Source organism: Lepidochelys kempii, chromosome 2 (assembly GCF_965140285.1).
Source record: "Lepidochelys kempii isolate rLepKem1 chromosome 2, rLepKem1.hap1, whole genome shotgun sequence".
NCBI lineage: Eukaryota > Metazoa > Chordata > Testudines > Cheloniidae > Lepidochelys > Lepidochelys kempii.
This window is the reverse complement of record NC_136381.1, coordinates 33,417,233-33,437,690: the sequence shown is the minus strand read 5'-3', so window position 1 is coordinate 33,437,690 and position 20,458 is coordinate 33,417,233. Positions and strand designations below refer to the sequence as shown.

Genomic DNA, 20,458 nt, shown 5'->3' with positions numbered 1-20,458 from the left:
TGTGATAGAAAAGCAACAAACCATCGTCTTCAGAACAATCACTCATTGGCAGGGAATGTGTGTGCTTATATTAGATGGCTGTGGTCTTATCCATCTCCATCTAACACAATTCTATGAACTTTACCAATATATTATTTTGAAATAATTCTCATTTAAATGACCAGCCTGATTTATTTTTGTAAATTTGTACACAGAAAGAAATCACAAGAAAATCCTTGTGAATTCCTCACATGCCAAGTTTCAACTCTGAGGGAATTTTTATGATTATGTATGAATTCCTGGAAAAAAGGTTTATCATAGAAAAACTGGCAAAACCATCACTGTATTTGTGCTAAGCGGCGCCACTGTAATGGGACTGTAGATCTAGAAATATGCCAGGAACAGAAGCTAAAACTATCACTGAACTAGCTAGAACTATTTAAACAAGGCAATAGATTATAAAGGTTTGTTTTTATGTTTTATTTTTAATAGTACTATACTGGACTGATATTAATCCATGATCTGAATTGTAAATAACTTGTTTTTATCTGGCCCTGATCTCATTTTTTCTCCAAAAATATTATTTTACAAGGGATTCAGTTATCACATTTCATTTGGCAACAAAAATGTGTTACCATTTTTAAAATGCTGATTTATTCTCACTCTCTGTCAAAAGCTGAGGAAGTGAAGGTTTCAGCAGTTCAAATAGTCAGACAGTAGATCAGACTTCAGTAATTACTAACAGAATCTCCCCATCCAGTGGCTGAACATGCTGTTCATGAGTTTTGCACATCGATATAAGCAAACTTGCACCGGCAACTGCTCCATCAGGTGAGCCACAAGAAAGCCTCCATTTGGCTGAGCCAGGAGTAAAAGCCATGCTGAGATTGACTGTAAAAAGAGATCTCCAAATGAAACAAAGACCATTTTCTTTCCCATAGCCACCCAAACCACCCAAATAACTCTGTTTTGTAGAAGTGACAGGCTAGCATACTAAGCCACATGCCACCTGTCCCAATATAAAGGCTGATTTTCAAAACCTCCTGCACCAGGATCTTCATCCAAAACTGTGTGTGTATATATACACATGAATTTAAATACCCAAATTACACAACTACATGTGCAAATTGTACAACATGTGTCTGATTTGTGTGCACAATTGTGGGAACTGCATGTATGATTTTGTGTGCGGCTTCAAGTGCCTCGAAAATCAGGCCTGTAATGTTGTTTCCAAAAGACCCATGTGTGAGGAGGTATTACTGTCAGGGAGAGTGACTGGACAGATGACAGAATCTTGTTCCATAAATCATACACTTTATAGCAACTACACCTATATTTCCCCTTAGTGGTTCAGCAAGGTCACCCACTCTCAGCTTGCAACTTCCCAGCTGTTGCCTTTCTGGGTGGAGACCCATGTCTTTCTCCCTTCTGACCAGGGTATTTCCAGGCTGCACAGTTCCCTGCCTTCACTGTGCATTTCCCAGCAAAGTCAGTCAGTCTAAACAAACGTACTTGTTTCTCTTCAGAGACTAATAACAGAGTGATTGCTCCGCAGTTCTTTCTAAGCAAGGTTACTTTATTCTTAAGGTAAAAAGCATTACAGAAAAAAGTATTATAAACAGTAAAAGAAAGCCTATATGCAGTTATGCATGCTAATAAGCTTACCAGGCATCACCCCACAGTAGGGATTTCTTTGTGGTTACAAGTTCATCAGAGTTTCATCTCAGAAAAAGCACAAAGAAAAAGAAAAATTGTATGGGGTCTCAGTAGGCCAATTCTTCCAATCCTCCCCTTAAGGATTAGACCAGGGATCCTGCCCGTTTGCTGGACCAGGAAGAAGTCTCTGAGTCAGTTTAAATATCAAGTGTAACTCTCAGCAACCCCATATTCGCACCCTACACCCTATTGTAATAATCTTTGTATAAAATATACCTTGTGAGATATTATTTGAAACTAAGAACTCACTAAAAGAAAAGGAGTACTTGTGGCACCTTAGAGACTAACCAATTTATTTGAGCATAAGCTTTTGTGAGCTACATCTCACTTCATCGGATGCATACTGTGGAAACTGCAGAAGACATTATATACACAGAGACCATGAAACAATACCTCCTCCCACCCCACTCTCCTGCTGGTAATAGCTTATCTAAAGTGATCACAGTGTGCAGTTTCCACAGTATGCATCCGATGAAGTGAGCTGTAGCTCATGAAAGCTTATGCTCAAATAAATTGGTTAGTCTCTAAGGTGCCACAAGTACTCCTTTTCTTTTTGCGAATACAGACTAACGTGGCTGTTACTCTGAAACCTAAGAACTCACTGATCACTAATACTATTGCATAATGTATACAAAGTCTGTCTTAAGAGTTATGGATATATGCTAGAATTATGAGTATAGTGTGTTTAAAGCAGGCATGTCAAGGGGAGTTGGTAAACAGGTCTGCCCTAGGCAAAGGAATGTGTTTGCTTCTCTGACCAGCAGCCCAGTTGTCAGGCAGAGGTAATGAAGGCATGTTCACATATCAGATTAATATATGGAACTAGCAAGTGGTGGAAGAGACAGCATGGCATCTATGCCCCAGCAGGAGAGAGAAGCATGGTCTGTGTTTTACTTTTCAAATAATGCTTTACAAGGGTTTATGGTCTATAAAGACGGGGTGGGGGGCGTGGACCTCAAGCAATAGACAAATTGAACCAACTGATTGTGTACACTTTTACTGGATTACAAAATGTATAGAATTAGGTCTTTTCTGAAAGTTAATGACACACTGGTGAATAGTATCATTGTGAATGATATTATATATTATTAGTATGTGTTAACACTATATGAGAAAACATGGATTCTGTATGCTTTTAATGTCTGTGACCAAACAGGAAGAAACAGGTTCCTTCCCAGACAGGAGAGAAGGCAGCTATCTCCCTGTCTCCAATGAGATTAAGCAAGGTGTAACCAAAAATAATGGAAGCCCTATTTACATAGAAATCAGCAAGGGGATGGGAAGTCCAGAGGATGGGAAGAACAGCATGAGGTCATCCTGTCTCTTGAGACAAAGTCAATGAATTTTGGAAGATATAACAAAGACAGACAGTATCTTTGTAATCCGTCATTAGACAAAAGAGGCCAGAGCTCTTGAAAGCTGAGTAAGATGGGTCCTTCAGACAAGGGGAGATTGAAGTCTCTGGAGACTAAACATAGGTGAGAAACCTGCTTAGGCAAAGATCTTTCCTTCGGAAGACAAGGGAAGCCAGCATCTTTACTTTTGTGGAAGGTCCTGACTAGGGGAAAGTCAGCAGAGCTGGGAAGTAGAATGACTGGTGAGAGAAACCATCTTGAACAAAGTCTGTACCTTTCTCGTTTGAGTTTTAGATGCATATTTTCACTTGTGTTTGCTTGTAACCCTTTCTGGCTTTATTCCTTTTTCATGGTATCACTTAACCTATGTCCTGTTGTTAATAAATTTGTTTTCTTTTACTATAAACCAACTCCATGCTGTGTTTGCAAGGAAGGGTGTATTTAGCCCAGTTAATAGCTGTGATGTGCTTTTGCCTCTTTAAAGGAACAAACAAACCTTATTATTTCTCTGTACTGTCCAGGAGCAGGCTGGCCATTACAGAGCATGCAGTTTGGGGAAAATTCAGGATTGGGAGTGTGTTGGGGTTACCTTGCTGGTTGTAACCAAGTCTGATGGAAGCCAGAGTTGGACTGTGGGGCTGTAGATAGGCTGCTGGGGTCAGAGCTGCTGAATCAGGGCTGGCTGCAAAGCACACAGACAAACATAATCTGTATGTTTATTGCTGATTGTAAGCATCCCAGGCTGAGAACCATAGCGGCAAAGCATTGTGAGGCACTCAGAGTTACATAGTAAGATGTGACACAACCCCTCACTGGTCTGGATTGCACCCCCAGAAAACCATGACACCAGGTTTTTATCCAAAAGTCTTCTCTTTCTCTGTTGGTCTTTGAACTAGTATATGCATATCTCCCCAGGTGGTGGTTTCAAAGGCTGATAATGGAAGAAGTTCATTAACATCCCTCCCTCTCTACTAGAGAAGATACATATGACACCACAACACCACATACACAACTGCATTTTTTATACAATGTATCCCAAAGGTATTAATCCTAATTCAATAAGGTTTAGATTAATTCAACAAAGTTTATTTTAATTCCATAAGGTTTGCTGGGGATATTTCAGGATATTGTCAGTCTGTCACACACCTATGACTATATTTACAGATTCTCCATTTTTAAACTAGTAACACTCCATAAATCAACAGGTAGCACAGAGTGATCTTCTAAAAGAAGGGCTCTGTACTTGGGAAGGGAGGATGAAAATTTATTTCCATCTGCTTTGATAAGGTCAGAAAAGAAGAAATTAATATTTTAAGTCAAGGCTCAGCCATTCAATTAGCTATTGTTCAGATGCTAATGAGAATGGTTTATTGCAGATGTTTCTATGAGTATAATGCAGCCAAATCATTCATTCTGCTGCACCGAGAAATTACATACAAATGAAGATGTGGGGAGGGGACATGGTAAATATTTGAAAAAGAGAACTTGAACACAGTGCCTATTTGTAAAACAAATCTAAATTAAAACTTTCAGTTGCAATTATTTTGAAGACCCTGGAATTTAGGGTTCTTTAGAAACAGGGATAGCAGGAAAGTGCCTTGAAGAATTTTGAACACTGGAAAGCTGAAGTTTCCAGACTGAATGAACCATTTTAGGTTCTGGGCAAATTTATAATTATGAAGGAGATTAAGGTTAAGGACAGTCACTGCAAAGGTATCATGGTGGGCTGGAGAGAAAGTGAAGGAAATAGCATTAGCAAGCAAGTTGTCATGCTGGAATATCCATGGTGTCAGGAGGAGGGTTGTCCTGCTTTTAGTTTGTCTAAACAACACAAGGTCACAGGAACTTAGTTAGCAATACCATGGGCAGTGGGTATAACAAGCTTTGGGAGGCTCAGCCTCCCCAAATATGCAGCCCACCTCCTGCCACTGGAAGTTCCCAAGAAATGGGGTGGCCACCAGCGCCTGGACCACGGCCCCACTCCCATTCGGCCTCTTCCCCCCGTGGCCCTGCCCTTGCTCCACCTCTTCCCACTCCCACTCTGCCTCTTCCCACGAGGCTTCCACCTGCCCACCGCTCGCTCCTCTCTCTCTGCCCTCTCTCCCTAGGCCCTCTCCACCCCTTCTCCCAAGACTCCCTCCCCCGCATACTGCTTGTTCCTCTCCATCCCCTCTCCCAAGGCCCTCCCACCTGCTACTTGTGCCTCTCTGCTCCCTCCCCTAAGGCCCCTCTGCCTGCCAGCACAGGGGAGAACAAGGGGCCACATGGCCTCATCACTTTTAAAAGTGGTTCTGCCTCTCACTGGCTGGCCCAGATGTGGGACTCCTGCTGGGCTGATGTGGAGCAACTCAGCTAAGGGGCAAGTGATGGAAGGAGGGGAAGGAGAAGGGTAAGCAGTGGGCAGGCAGGCCTCGGGAGAGGGGGCGAGGAGAAGCGAGCAGTGGGCCAGGGAGGCCTTGAGGAAAGGGGCAGAGCAAGGGCAGAAAGAGACAGAGTGGAGCGGGGCCTCAGGGCAGAGTGGAGACGGAGTGTGGGCAGGACTTGGGGCTTGGTGGCCCCCACATACTTCTAGGGAGCTTCCAGCACTCACACCCAGCCTCCCCAAATGCAAGAGTCACACACTGCCTATGAGCAATATCATGTCCTGAATAACTTCTCTTTTAATAAACGTGTTTTTCAGAGATCTCTAAAGATCCCTAAAGCATCCCCAGCTCTTCCATAGCATTCCAGCTGGTCCTACAGCTTCCTACACACCAACTTCAGCAATCATATTACAAGACATTTGTTGGGTCACAGCTACAGCTGAATTCAATGTCAAGTGCTCTTGGGACCATAGCACCAACCACATGGCAACATCTAAGGGCTTGTCTACATGGGACAGACACTTAGGAAAGTTCAGATGAATTATCTAGCAGTGAAGTTAGTGCACATAAATTAAAACACACTAAACTCTTGGAGGATTAAGCTATAACAAACTAAGGGCACATTACTTCTGAATGTGCCCTTAGTCCACATGAGGGTTTAAAGCACAGTAATTTATGTGCATTAACTCCATAATTTAAATTAATTTGTCTTAACTCCCCACAAAGACATACCCTCGGAGTTACAAATAATCTTATTACCTGAATGTATGATGAAGAAATGTATTAATAAACTATTAATTTCCTATCCCCATCAGCACTCCTCCTAGCCAATATGTGTAATAAAACACACTCTATAGTTAATTTACGGTCATTTAAAATTGAATTTGGAATCCAAGGCATTGAAAGTCTATACAAATCAATACATTTCACACTGTAAAATCTCTAGGGATGTCAAGAGAATTATACAAAGGATCAGTCAAAGATTCACAAAATGATATAGCTACATCCACCTACCAAACAAAGGCACCTGGCTGCAGCAATGGATATTATTTGTTCTAAATGAGCTATACTAATAAATGTATTTCACATAGTCCAGAGGCAAATAGTAAAAGTTGAAAGATGACCTGAAAAGGGAAAGCACTGAATTCCAGTGTCACTAATAGCCAGAGTCTGAGGCAGACAGAATCGGAAGTCATTAGGATAGAAAAGAGTTGACATACATAGGAAGCAGAAAAAGGAGCAGAGATGGGAGAGACACCGATGCAGATGGGGAGACATAGGGAGAGATACTTCAGAGGAGTAGGAAAGAGAAGGCTCATGGGGATGTAGGGATTTCTAGATACAATTTTTTAAAAATATGCTAGGAGTCTGAAAGCCATATGGGGGAAATGAAGAGGGGGAGGCCAATAGGCTGTTTATGATGTGGTGAATTTAGGTTACCTTTTCTGTCACCCCCTTAAAAAGACAATAGCCTGAAATCTATTTAGCCCACTTGTTTAGAAGATAAAGGTACAGTAAGGATTTTGGAAATATATTGCTAAGCACAGCTATTGGAGGCATTCGGCAGTTATTGGTAAAGCTATTGGAATGTGGTGCTTTACCTGCAAGTCCCATTTGTAGCATGTACTGTAAATAATTCCGTTAAAAAGAGTCTCCAACTAGTCTCTCTCTGTACAGATGTTCTAAACGTAGCATAGATTATAAAAACAAGAATACCAGAACATGTCTTAATATAACAATGACAAACTGAGCATAAGGAGACATTAAGAAATATTGCCATGCCTTTTTTCCCCCTTAAGTGACTTTAAACAACATATTGTATGCTTCTGTGGCTATGTTAGAGAACTAGGTCAAAAAATGGAGGTGGGGGGGCTGAAGGGTAAGGGGAGAGAGAAATATCCTCACAAAAATGCTCAGTGTGCACAACAGAGCTGTCTCTTCTCCAGCCGACATTATTCTCTTTTAAAACTATTTTATTGTATTAACGTTAAAATTGAGTTTTAGGGTTATTTACTAGTCACATTTTGACATTTAGAAAAATAGTTGCATACTGAGTAATATAATTAGATACAGAGACTTCTTGGTTGATGACTTTCTCCTGAAAAAATCAAGGATTCATGCTACCAATTCACTTAGGTCTATAGAGAGTGTTGGCTACCACTGGTTAATTATGTTCAGAAAATCTGTTGAAATTTTTTCCCCCAACTGAAAACAGGACATAACTTTTGCAGATCCCTTCCCTCCCATCCCCACTTTCTGTCTCTACCACTGACCATTAAAATTTGTCTGAAACACAGTCCCTCACAGAGGTAGATGGCATCAAACCAATTTATCCTCCCTTTTCTTAATCTGATTGCTTCTCTCGTCTCTCCCCACTCACTTCCATTATGTTTCTCTTCAGTGCCAACCTCTGGTTCTTTCTGAGAATGTGTCAAAGGGAAGATGGCTAATCTCCATGACTGAGACCCTCACTGAGGTTAGTCTCCAGGGAGTGCTTCTGGGTTCCCAGCTGCTATGGAAGTCACAGATGGCTGCAATGAGCAGAACCTTTCTTTCTCTCCTACCTCACTCCCATCTATATTTGGTGAGAAACACATCTAAAAGTAAAACTAAAAAAACAAGTATGTTTTCACTGATCCAGGAAGTATCAGCAATTGTGTAATCAGGTTTGTCCTCAAGTGGTTTCCAGTCTATCTTCTATACCAAAGACTTTTGGATAAACACCCCAAATGTGGAGAGTTTATTCTAATAGATAATTTGAGTCACTCATCATGAATGACCACGGATTAGCCTGTATCATTTGGATTAATGAGTGTAACTGTAGATAAAGGTTTAACAATACCTAACAGAATGCCTCAAATTCAGTACAAATTTAGAGCCTGATTAAGTGGGAGTACTCATAGTAAGTAAGTGATTGCAACCATGAGACCTTAATTAACCTTCAGGCTATTATTCTGCATAAAACATATGGATAGAAGCAGAGCTACAAAGTTCTATGATTTTGGAGAGAATAGGGGAAAGATTAAGGGGAAGATTTTCAAATGTTCCTGAGGGATTTAGGAGCACTAGACTCACTAACAGCAATTGGGCACTTTGGAAAATGTCCCCTTGAGATTTTCCTTGAAAAGGATTCACTTTCAATGCTAAAGGTTAAAACACAGAAAAAATAATTTATTGCAAGAGTTTTTTGGCCAGATTTTCAGAAGTGCTAAGCACCCACTAGCTCCCATTTTGAGCAATAGGAGCTGCAGAGCACTGTTGAAAATCTGGCACTACCAAAATATAACAACAATAATAATAATCAAATAAATCAGAAAGTTCACATTATTTTAGATATAAGTATCTTTCTGATCTAGAAAACAGTGCTGAACATTTGCAGACCTGGAAATACATCTAACAACTGTTGTTCCAACCTCTCCCAAATGAAACACTAACTCTGAAGATGACACAATGATAGGCTTAGGTATAAACTAAAAAGAAAACTGTAGGAGTCAGCAAACCTAATTGGAAAGAATTTAAACACAAACAAAAAATCTAAGTTCACAAGTCTGAGCCAAATGTGTTGAAAGTTATAAAAATCAAAACATTGTAATAAATGCTGGCTCCTAAACTATAGTAATTCAAACAAAAAAGTTTCCAATTTTTAACATTATATACATGATTAAATACTCAATTTCCTGCTGTTTTTCCTCTTCAAAATAAAGGAAGGCCATAATAAACACTGTATGAAGCTTTAAGCTGGAGGGATCCCGATCTGATTATTATTAATTATTATTATTTTATTTAAAGAGATTTGGCAGGAAAACACAACAAAATTCCAACCTAGACAAAGTACCTTATCTTTGAAAGTGTAGGATCATAGTAAGGACATTTTAGCTCCTCTTTTAAAGGGAAATATGTTTGTGAGCAAAAATGAGATTATAGATCTTGTTTGGTATTAACTTCTGCCAAACATAAACAATTTTTGTCTCCAAGTTATTATTGAGTCATATGGCCAACAGGAGTAATGGTTTTCACTTCATTTTCTGCAAAATGGTTCAGAAACTTTAAACCTCCCACACTTTCCCCATGAAAATACTCTGGATCGTTAAACATTCATGAAGCGTTTGCTTTCAAAATCCAATACACTTGGTGGCTGGGTGGCACAGCTGAGTATTGAAGGGCCTTTTACAGTGTGAATGTTTTCATATTAACATTGCTCGATTGAATGCCACATTCGTGCACACACAAATCTAATGGGATAACTATGTAGTGTCACAATTTAAATCAAATTAACTTTGAAGACTGGGATTGTACTTAATATGTTTTTACAGCAAGTTACTTTTCTATTAGCAGAACACAAATATATACTGGAGGCAGAAGCATTTTTATCCGTAGCAGGAAATTGTAGCTAATGATGAATTTGGGAAAGTTTGGCTCTGTCCTAACCGCATTGGGGGCCTTCTCTAAGACACAATTATACCTATTCAACACAGATGAAACTGCTGACAGGAACTGACTAAGTAAATTACCAACCATTTAGCTTGTCACAATGCACTGTGTTATCACATCCCCAGAGTCTATGCTAGAATATGAATTTCTAATCTTCTCAAATTAGCATGTGTAGCAAGGTGGTGTGGTTCCCTGCCGCCCCAGAGAGGGATGAGCCCCTCTGGATGCCAAAGTGGGCAGAGCCAGCGGAGCCTGCACCCACCCCCCAGAGATCAAGGCGCAGGACAGGAAGTACAAAAGCCCCACCCCAGAGCTCACTAGAGCCTCAGCTGCTGGAGAAGCCAGATGCTTGTAGCCTAGCTCCCAGTTGGGAGACTCCTGCAACTGGCGACCAACTTGAAGACTGGCCAGACCAGCCGAGGCATGATGCCGGCCAGATCCCAGAGAAGCTGTTAAGCCTACCTGTGGCAAGATACCCAGAGGAGCTGCCAAGCCTACCGCTTGCTAGGTACCCTGAGGAGCCCATGGTGCTTGATGCCTTGGAGGACACAGTCCCAACACAGGTACCTCTAGAGGGGCAGGTAGGAAATAGCCTGGGGGCAGCAGACCCTAGTCTGGATGCAGCACACCCAGAGCCTATGTCAGTGTGTTGCGGCCAGGATCCCCACTGACAAAGCAGCAGGCCTTCTGCTGCTGCTAGGGCCCCGGGCTGGGACGCAGTGGAGTGGGTGGGCTTGTGTCCCCCCTGCCACCCAATGTGGCCTAGGCCTGGGCCCCCCAAAATCATTTGTTTGCTCAGCCCCTGCCTGAGGGCCTGAGCCATATACCCCGTACTGCCATGTCCTGACCCAGGGCCTGGGCTTGTTGTTGCTTACCTGTTTGTTCAGCCCCTGCCTGAGGGCCTGAGCCACGGACTCTTTGCCGCCTGCCCTAGCCCAGGGCCTCAGCTTATTGCTTAACGGTTTGCTCCATCCCTGTCCAAGGACCGGAGCGTGAGGCTTGCTACTGCCCGCCAACCGGACGTGCGTAGCCCTTGATTTGCCTCTGCCGCGGTGCGAGACCCTGCGGCAAACTAGTTCCCCGACAGAACCAGACAGACTTAGCGAGGCAGTGTGGTTCCCCGCTGCCCTGGAGAGGGATGAGCTCTGGCCGAACCCCTCTACAGCATGCTATATTGTTCCATTGAAATGTTCTTCTTTCACTAATAACTCTTGATCTGCTGCTGCTGACTGTAGCTACAGTTATAACTTTAAAAAACCTCATAATTTTTAGTTTTTAGGAATCATGCCAAACTGACAATGCTACAAGATGAAATTCTCTTCTCCACAAAACACTTAAAGCATGTTCCCACACACTGAAGTTAATAGGAGTTTTGCATGTGTAACGTTAAGCATGTACCTAACTGAGACATGGAAGTCTGGAAAACCTTGAAGGCTGTATACCAGAGCATATTTAAATAAGCCATCCTTTAGAGTTGGATATCAGAATTCAAACATGATGAGATTGTCTCGAAAATCATGAGACTTTTAAAAACAATAAATTTTTTATTGTTGGAGTATTTAGGGTTCATGTTTTCAAGCCTTTGTCTGCAGCCATTAGGGTGAGCTGCTTCTTTTTTTTTTTTTTTTTTTTTAATGAAAACTGACATTCTCACGTAATAACCTGATTCCTGGAGCTTTAAGAAAAATACCGACTATCACAAGACTCATGATATTACCAAACATGAAAATCATAAGAATTAGCAACATATGGGACATTCTGCTACTATCCTCAAGTAGACACTTATTTTGTAAAGAGCCCCCCCAAACTCTGGAAGACTATATCCTTTTTGATGGCAGGCTGCTGGGATGTAAGCACATTGGCCAGATCCACAAAGGGACTCCAGATTTTGATGCCTGCGTCCCAGTTTTAGGCTCCACTGTTATCCACAAAACTGCTTCTCAGCTGCCACCTAACCCTGTAGGTGCCTAGACTGACTCATTGCCTAAATTTTTACTGTAAAAGTTACCTGAGTGCCTAAGTTTCTGCCACTGAGTCATGCACACAACACCTCTTTCTAGGTGTCCAGATACCTGTCTCATGCCTAAGCCCCAGTCTGATCCTCAAATCAGATGGAGATAGACATTCTCCTTCCTATCTTGCCCTAAGCCAGTAGTCATGCTCAGAGCACACCTATCAGATTGGGACCCATTCAAAATCCAAGGGGTACTTATTCCTTCATACTTGTAGTGGTTAGTGCACTCATCTGGGATACAGGAGACCCAAGTTCAATTTCCCACTTTGCCTGATGGGAAGAAGAGATTTGAACAGGGGTCTCCCAACTTTCAGAAAAGTACCCTAGTCACCTGGCTATAGGATGCTCTAATACAGGAGTCTCTCCTGTTGAAGCTGTTCCTCTTTGGACTAAAGCGTCATTAGGCCAGAGAGAATGACTCTATAACTGGATTGTTAGGGCAATCTCCTAAAAGATGGGAAATTGCTGATCAAATTCCTTCTTCCCCTCAGGCAGAGTAGGGAATTGAACCTGGATCTCGGTGAGTGTTTTAACCACTAGGCTAAAATTTATAAGGGAGGCATTAGTAGCTCTTGCAAGAATGGCTTAAGCATGTAAACCTCCTGACTCCAGGAGAGCAGTTCCTAGCCTTTGCTCGCAAGCAGCGATAAGTGCCTCCTTCCACCCCAGACTAAAGTTGCCTAACTCTGTGAAAGGGGTGGGGCTTAGGATACCCCTCTCATTGGTATTGCCAATGGCTAGCGTAGGCAGCTTCCCACCTCATGTGCTGGCTTTTGTTGATTGCATTCTAAGGTGCTGATCTCTCCCCAGAGAGGATAGGGATAGGGATAGGGTATAGGGAACCTAGCCCAGATTTGGTGGATTCCATTTTTTTCTAGGTACCTAAAAGTTGGGTGTTGCAACACTTAAGTCCCTTTATGGATCTGGGCCATAGTAACACCCAGAAGTCTAAAGGCATTTTAAAATAAGTGGTTCAGTCATTCTATGAGTGTTTGTAGAGGGCTCACCTCCTATTTTCTCCAGTCTAGGTTTATGAAGCCGGCCAGGCCCAGCCTTATTTACTTTAGCTACAAAGCCAAAATTAAATTTCACAAAAACAAAGTTTCACAAAGAGCTACAAAGTTTGCCCCCTGCTGTAGTAGATAAAGCAGTGCGACTATGACGATGTTTGGGTTTTGCATATCCAGGCAAACAGTGTCTCTATAATAAATCATTTATATTCTGGCTAGTTGCACAAACTTTTCATATAGCACTAATCCCATATTGTCCTAAGTGCCACACCCTGACTAGTTTCTTCCTAGATCTAGGCAATTAGTGGAAAATGAGGCTTGCTGGTGGGTAATATATACACAAGAGTTAAATTGTCCCCCATCACCCTCTTCTATCTATATATGCTTGGTGTATAAAGCATGACATCCTTACCACATACTAGACAGTTATAGAAAGTCTGTGTAATTAACTGCATAATTGGATTAAGTTTTACTGAATGCAAAAAACACACCAAAACCAAAAAAAACCCACATATACATCCTGACAAATTCCACATCCTGTTCGAAGAGTTTTGAAAGACAATGTGGAGGTGATGACTTGGGTAATTTTCTAATAACAAATGTTCCCTTTAAAATAAATCACCTTCCAACCCCAAAGCATACTCCTTCATATAGTCGATTATATTGTAAGCCCAGCAATTCTATTCCATTTAGGTCCTTATTCCACACTCATCAATGTGATGGCTGAGCCTTGATTACTTATTTGTATTATTGTCACACCTAAGAGCCCCAGCCATGGACCAGGACCCCATTATGTTAGGTGCTGTACAAACACAGAACAAAATGATAGTCCCTGCCCCAAGGAGCTTACAATCTAAGTACAAGACAAGAGACAATGGATGGATACAGGCAGACAGATGCGGGAGCACAAGGAAATAATAGGACATTATTGGTCAGCCTGACAAGAGGTGATCTACACTGCAGAAGTCTGACAGTTGTCAAGTGTTTTGAAGTCTTTGTGGCAAAGGAGAATTTTATGGAGGGATTTGAAAGAAGATAATGAGATAATTCTGTAAAACTTTACAGGAAGCTTCTTTTAAGCATCAGGGGTAGCATGTGAGAGAACATGAAGGTGCTTATTTGAAAATTTAAGAAGTGGGAGATAGAGGTTGGTATCATTGGGTGATCAGAGGCTGGAGTTGACCATTCCTTTCTTAATGAGAGATTATAGGTAGGGTGGGGATAGGTCATAAGGGCCTTGATGGTGAAGTAGTTTGTTTGATATGATAGAGAAGAGGGAGCCAATGGAGGTATTAAAAGAGAGTTGATATACTCATCATTTCTTCTTCAATGATCTTCTCCAGAAAAGGAAGAGGTTCCAGAATCAGATCAGTAAAGTGGAAGGTTTGTAGTTAAGATTATGGACTTCCAGGTAGAAGCCAAAATTTAACAATCTCTAAGAACCACATGTTTTTGACCAAAAAACAAACAAATAACTAAAATGTGACCAAGCTGCTTTGTGAAAATTCAGCACTGAGTACTGGGCTCACTCACATCAACCACATCATTTTTCACATGTGTATATCTTCAATGACCCATAGGTTTACTCCTGATTTACCACAGTATACACAAGAAGGGAAGCAGGCTCACTAACTCTGTACAACATTTAGATCCATGGAACTATGTTGATGTACAACAGCTGAGGAACTGGCCTATGGCTCCTGGAACACTAAACATTTTATAAACTTTGGCTGATTTGATAATTTGGGGCATAATTTATCACACTGTAAAATGAATTATAAATCATTTATCTCCTTTTGATAAAGACATTCAAAAAAAAGGTCTGTGCTAGAAAAGTAAAGATCTAATCTAGAATAGAACAAATAGTGACCAAAGTTCACAATAGAAACTTTTGGGCAAAATGGAAGTAAATACACCAAAAAAGTTCCACAAGACCAAGGGTAACCATTATTAGTCTGGCTTCACCCCCATTTAGGCAAGGTGCTTGGACTAATGATCATCCACTGCTGTTGACCATGTGGTTACATGCATCGTTGGACCTACCGCAACTTTGGTCAAAGGGAATGGCTCTTCTTACATCTACAGAACACCCTTTTTCTTCTGCACAGCTCTGTCATCTGAGCCAATCGAAAAAGGGTAAGTATCTATCATGAACATTTAAAAAAATTAAAACTTATTTATTTTCTTGGAAACTTTTCAGCAACATTTTGGAAAAGAATGAGAGAGGTGCGCGCGCTCTCTCTCTCTCACTCACTTAACTCCTCCCTACCCACACACACATTTTTTCCCCCACTGGAAAAAGATTTGAGGAATTAAAAAATGTGGTGGTGGGGAAAGGGGTCCCCTATTAAAATGAAAATTTTCAAACCAATTTTGTAAACAATTCCAGATTTTTCTTTTTCAATTTTTTCACAGAAAAAGAAAAATAATTTAATTTAAAATCTCAAGGGAAATTAAATTTTGTTAGGTGTTGAAATTTTGCATGCAACATGCTTCTCCTTTTTGGACTGGGTCTACTGCTGACAAAGCTCTGCAGAAGTGATAAACTCTTCTCCCCTTTACATGGTTTCAGCTAGAGAAAGTTGAAAGCTTCCTGTTCCTCTTGTTTCACAGGAATTTTTCTATCCATTCTTCTCTGACCTTCCTCCATCCCTCAGCTTCACCCCACTCCAGAAAGATATTACTACCCTCATGCAAACTGGCATGGCATGGCAGAACAGTTTGGAAAAATGCTGTGGAGAGATGGTCATGAACTGAAACCTGAGTATTGAAACTTATAGGGCCTGTTGATTGGTATTGCATGGGGATCACATATCTCTATGAATCATTCTCAACTGTTATCAGAAATTAAATCTTTATTTCACTGGCCATTTCATTGGAAATTCAGCCATTTGTTGTTTTTCAGATTAGCTCCTTTTGTTTCAAAATCTGCTCCCTCATGTTTTCTTTCTTTGGACCTGAAACCTTCAATCATCCACTCTGGATGTGTAACTAGTATAATTCTTTTAGGCAACTGACATTGTATCTGTCCTTGTTAGTTGTGAATGTTTATAGCTGCCACTAGGGGGCACAGAACATGGAGGTAAGAATCTGCATAAACAAGAAATAAAGTCTTGCATTCACCTTATCCATGGTATGCTGGGTTTCTGTTATCTCTACAGGATCTTTCTCAGCACATCTTTTCTAACAAAAATCATACCATATGACCAAGAAGCTTCTCTGCAGGGCAGCAATGATCAAAGACAATCACTCTCCTTTCTTCTGTTGTAACTAAGATTTTGATCCATTTAACAGTCCTATCAATATGACAGTGTTGTAAAACCTTAGTCTGAGCACTTGCCTCTTTCATATACTTAATCAGTTATTAAAATTCACTCCCTGTTTTTCTCCAATTGGGGATTTTCTTTTGCTAGGCTGCATAAAAGTAGTGTCTCCCTATTTAAGTATTATAAGGAACAGATGGTAAAACAGAAGGTCAAAAACAATCTGATCCATAAATTCAGAGCAAGAATATAAATCTGGAATTTAACCATAATTGTGGTATATTGTATTTTAACCATCTTTGTTTTAGAAGCTCTTTAGGCATGTCATCTCCAGCAGCAGCTAAATGTTGTAATGTTCTCAATATGGAAGATACTATAGTATTAAAACCAAATAAAGTCTAGTTTAATAATAATTATGATAGATCTCATCAAAGCTACTTGACACTTGCATAGAAATTTACAGCCTGTCAGCAGACTAGATTTCATCAGGCAGTTTAAGAAGCAATGAAACAAACAAAAAAGTTTGATAGTCATAGAATTGTTTCAATTGTGCTGAAACAATAATGAACATGCTTGTAAATATAAAGCACTGTTAACATCAAGTTCAAAATGTACACATCTATATCTGAAGGATAAGTAAAACAATTTGAATTGGCCATCATTTTTATAGCGCATTTGCTATAATATCCATGATATTATCATATGGTATTAATGAGCATGTAAATATCAGTGATCTTTATGCCACATGGTGAAACAGCTCAAACATGGATGCTTTAAAGTCATGCCCCTTGTTTGAACTTCTTAAACAAAGTTCTCAATAAATCTGACACTCCGTAACACAACTACTCACATTAGTGTCCTACTGTTGCTGCAGCTTTGCAACTAGATATCTGCATGCGTGTCTGCCATCCAACAGTCTGACTTCACATGGGGGTCTCAGGATTTATGAGTCTTATGTTTCTGATAGTTAAGCATGTCAAAGTATGTTATCAAGAAACCAATACATTGCACCTCAAGGAAAAAGGTAAAACATTCACAAATGAATTTGCATGGAGCAGCCAAGTCACTGTATGCAAAAAGTCTGAGTTGATTTAGCTAAAGCCAAGATGGCAAAAGAAGATGTAATATAGCATAAGTTAAAATAGGATGGAGTGACTCTAGTTTATACCTTTTCCAAGCACCTATTTAGACTCTTGCACATCAACAGAGTGAATATCCATAGAGTAGAGTAAGTAGAGGGAGGACTCAGTGCAAAGGTCTAAGTTATATCACCTTACACATTAGCACTAATTTTGGCACTGTATCTTTTGGAGCTGAAGTTAAATGAAGCTTTTCAAAGGTCATGCCCCAGAAAGTTATTAAAACATGTCTATTTTTAATGAGAAGCTGAAAATCAAGAGAGATGCTGATTAAACAATGCACATGATCAGCAGTCAGCAAACTACATTATTCACGAATGGTATTCTTCCCACTGCCGCCCCTCACAAGCCACATCCCTACTCCTTCACTACCATCATCTGCAGTCGTGTTTGTAAGGCTTTGGATTTAACTTGGAATTTGAGCATGTCAGGGAAAGGTCATGCTTTTGCTCACCTCTGAAGTACCAGGTACAACTATGATACTATATAAATCAGTAGTGCCCAACCTTTTGAATGTGAGGGATGAACATATTTTAGAAAGGTCAAGGGGCCACAACGGATACTTAGGAGCAGATTCTCTACCTGGTTCCACTCCCTTTGTGCTGCTCAGGAGGTGAAATGGGAACAGAAACCACCTGCAAATCCCTTGCCAGGCATACCCCAGCATGTGGGAGTCCCCTGTGGGTGCAGGGCCAGCACTGCTGACTCCTCTTCCTCCTTCTCTGCAGCCTCTGACACACGGGGGGGGGGGAGGGGAGGGGAGAATGGGGGGTAACCTTTGCTCCAGCTATCCCCAGCTGGTGTAAAGTCCCTTGAGAACCATAGCTGGCTGACACAAGTTAGAGCGTCCCCCAGGCTGATTTAACTTGGGCTGGAGCAGAGAACTGGGGAGCTGTAGTGTATAGGAAAGGGTAATAGCCTTTTAAATAGTTTGAGAGCCCCCTAGTGGTGCTCACTGTGTTCTATGGTTTAGAAGTTGTCAGAAATCAGTCAGAGCAGAAGTATGTGTATAGCTAGGCCTTGCATATTTGTTTACAGCAAGTGAACATGGTTATTTGGGACCCAGCTGTGCCTGGGTGGCTTCTTCATATTACTAATGTTGTGTAAAGAGCTAAAGACACAACAGGAGCCATGACTGATTGCTGGTTCTCAGCTTCTTTTATCCTATTCACTTGAGTTGCCACGGGTGGTTGGTGGGGGAGAGGGCGGGAGCCATCCTTTGCTAGATGCTCCTCTAAACTCCATCAGAGCGAGTGAAGCTCCTATCCTGGTTTCTCTGGGGCTCCCGCTGCCCAGTAGGGAAGCAGGCAATGGAGAAACCAGAACTACTGGTCCTCCCCTGCTGCATTGCCAGGGAGGAAGAAGTGTTGCTACTCTGAGTGCTTTCAGTTCAGATCAGGACTGGCCTAGGGTGATCTGGGAAGTAACTGGGGAGTCATGTTCAGTTTAAGAGCTGTAGGACATAGCTCAGGAAACATATTCTCAATTCATAAGCATATTCTTCTTAACAGTCACCCTCGAGGGCCACATAATGGACACCACTGACATAAAGAATATATTAAGGTAAAGTTGTCATAATTCAGCCATATTTATTTTTTATTGGTGTGACAATGTTTTTTCTGTGAATGAGCACTCTCTTTTTTAGTGCCTGTAGCATTCCCTTACCTCATATAACGCTGCAAGATTAACTATACAAATGCCACCTACTTTCGAGATGCCCTTTTGCCCATAATTGGCCAAACCAGTCCTAGCTGGATCTCGGTGGTATTTCTTAATTTCAGGAGATGGCCAATGAGAGAAAAGTCATTAAAAAGATAAGAGTTCTAGGACCAAACAGCCAGGAGATAGTGAATGAAAGTTGGAGAGGTCTGACATTCAGATGCTGTGTTTGGAGTGGGCCAATTATTTAGGGCTAATTGTTTTTTGCATATTGTCAATGTACTTGGAAGTTGCCACTGTACTAAATCTAGGATAATAAATAGTATCTGTGTAAAAACTGGGGCTGCAACATGTATATTCCTCTTAATCAGGATCTTTGTGCATGTTCCAAATCTTTAGACAATTAGGTACAGCGAACCCAGGCTCTGGGAAAAGGGACAACATTCCTTCCAAGAGGGTGATGTGCCACAGTCCTGTGGTCCGAAAGAAGGCAGTTTTGAACTTGAGTCATGTGCTCATAAATTATACGTACATTGCACTGTGGTTGACAGACCTTTTCAAAGGGAGAAATCTAGGATTAATCTATATTTTTCTGTATGTTTGCTGGTTTCTCTGAAATGACTATTCTAGTTGGGGTGGGGGAGGTATATCTGACACTTTCAGAGAAAACTTCACCTCCATCTTCTTGTCCGAGGCATGTAAAACTGATGTGAGTAACTAGCTGGTTGTGAATCAAAAATGAGTGCATACTTTCCTTACCTAGAGGGACCTACTAGTACAGAGTGGTCAAAAGGTGACACTACCTGAAGGTACCGAGAAAGGTTACATACAGTAAAATACATGCAGATCCTTTCTACTAAAGTATAATTCACACAAAGATCAACTACAACTGTTTTCAGTACTAGTATTTCAATGAGGACTAGTGTCTGGCTCTCTTTCAACATTTTTAAATGATCCTAAACTGCATAATTGCCCAAGATGGCTCTAACTCATGCTCTGGTCATTTGAGGATTTCCACCAGCAACTGGTACGTTATCCAGTTATTTATTAAAAACAGATAACTCCCATAACAACCCCTGCATCACATGATACTCACTCTACTTCTGAAATACAGTACACTTAAAGAACCACACATGGGAAGAGAAGTTATCTGGTGTAAGATACAGTAATGGCAACATATGTTCTTAATAACACAGATAGCTTTTTAATTTTTTAAGTAGTTGTGTGACAATTCTCCCAACAAAATATTTATTACTTAATTTTTTTAATTAAATAAAGGGGCAGAAGGAAGGAAGGAAAAGATGTGCGTATATATACTGGGTTGGTGTGTGTATATGTATGTATATATATATATATATATATACATACACTGGTTGCTTGTATTTCATTGCTGCTCCTTTGACAATAGCAAAATTGAAGATTTATCACGCTGAAATGAAATAAAACAGTACCTAAATTGCAGCTGCTGAATCATCCTGATAGCGTAAATAATAGCAATAGTGTTTGATCATATGGCTACAGTCTGCTCC

At 40.8% G+C, this 20,458-nt stretch overlaps 1 protein-coding gene across 1 annotated transcript in view; it reads right to left on the bottom strand.

Annotated features, from left to right (window-relative positions):
• RSPO2 (R-spondin 2) overlaps positions 1-20,458 on the bottom strand; it is a 102,177-nt gene that overhangs the window by 28,931 nt on the left and 52,788 nt on the right. The window lies entirely within an intron of this gene.